Raw genomic sequence first — 1,115 nt, forward strand, 5'->3', positions numbered from 1 at the left:
TAGTTGAAATTGATTTGTTGTTTAGCTAGAATTGGCTTGTTGAATTGGTTGTTTATAATATTTGCATTTGAGAGGTGGTGTGCTAATAAAGTGGCAGCATTCTGATAAATTTCAAACCAGTTTTCTGACTACTGTAGCCGAAAAATGTGCCCAACATAATGATTTTCCGACTACAGTAGTCGGAAAATGAGGCCAGAATAATGACAATTCCAACTACTATAGTCACAAAATACAATAAAATAACTAATAAATAGTTATTATTTGTATAATATCCCCACTATAGTAGTCGGAAATTTTTTTAAAATAAATAATATTTTTTTTTGATTTTCCGACTACTTCAGTCGGAAAATAGTTGCCTTTTCTAATTTTTGGCGGAAAATATTTTCCGACCTATCTTTTTCCGACTACTCTAAATCAGTCGGAAAGTAGTCGGAATAGGTACTTTTCCGACTACTTTTCGACTATTTTGGTAGTCGGAAAATAGCGAATTTCTAGTAGTGACAATCCAGATACGCCCCTAAGTCCAAAATCACCCAACGGAGCTAACAAAACCATCGTTACTCCAATCCGAAGTCGTTTTTACATAAGATTCCCGCCTCGAGACTAATTGTCTCAATTCATTCCGAAATCTCTCCGGACCCGAACCAACTACCCTACCCCCTCCCCACAAGTCACATAACAACTATAAGGCATAAAATGAGCAGTAAATGGGGAAACGGGGCAACAACTCTCAAAACGACCAGCCGGGTCGTTACATATACTTCTTTTTAGGGTTTAGAAAATTTAGGATCATATAACATTGTTCTAATTTTATTTAACTTAATTTTATGTATAAAATTTATATTTCAAGTTTTTGATCTTTTCATGATGGGTTTAATACACTTTGAGTTAGAGTTATTTTTCTTGTTATTTTTAGTTTCTTATTTTCTTTTAGTCTGTTAATGTTTTAATTAGATATTTCAAGGTTCACGGGTCATCCAAACCCAACTTCAGTCAAGTCTCAGGGGCTGCGGGTTTACTTGGGCTATGCTAAAAAGTCTCTTTCTTGAATAGGCTAGGTTGGGTCCATTAACGACTCTAAATATATGTATATAAGTATGACATATATCGTGGAC

The sequence above is a fragment of the Nicotiana attenuata genome, unplaced genomic scaffold (genome assembly GCF_001879085.1).
Source record: "Nicotiana attenuata strain UT unplaced genomic scaffold, NIATTr2, whole genome shotgun sequence".
Taxonomy (NCBI): domain Eukaryota; kingdom Viridiplantae; phylum Streptophyta; class Magnoliopsida; order Solanales; family Solanaceae; genus Nicotiana; species Nicotiana attenuata.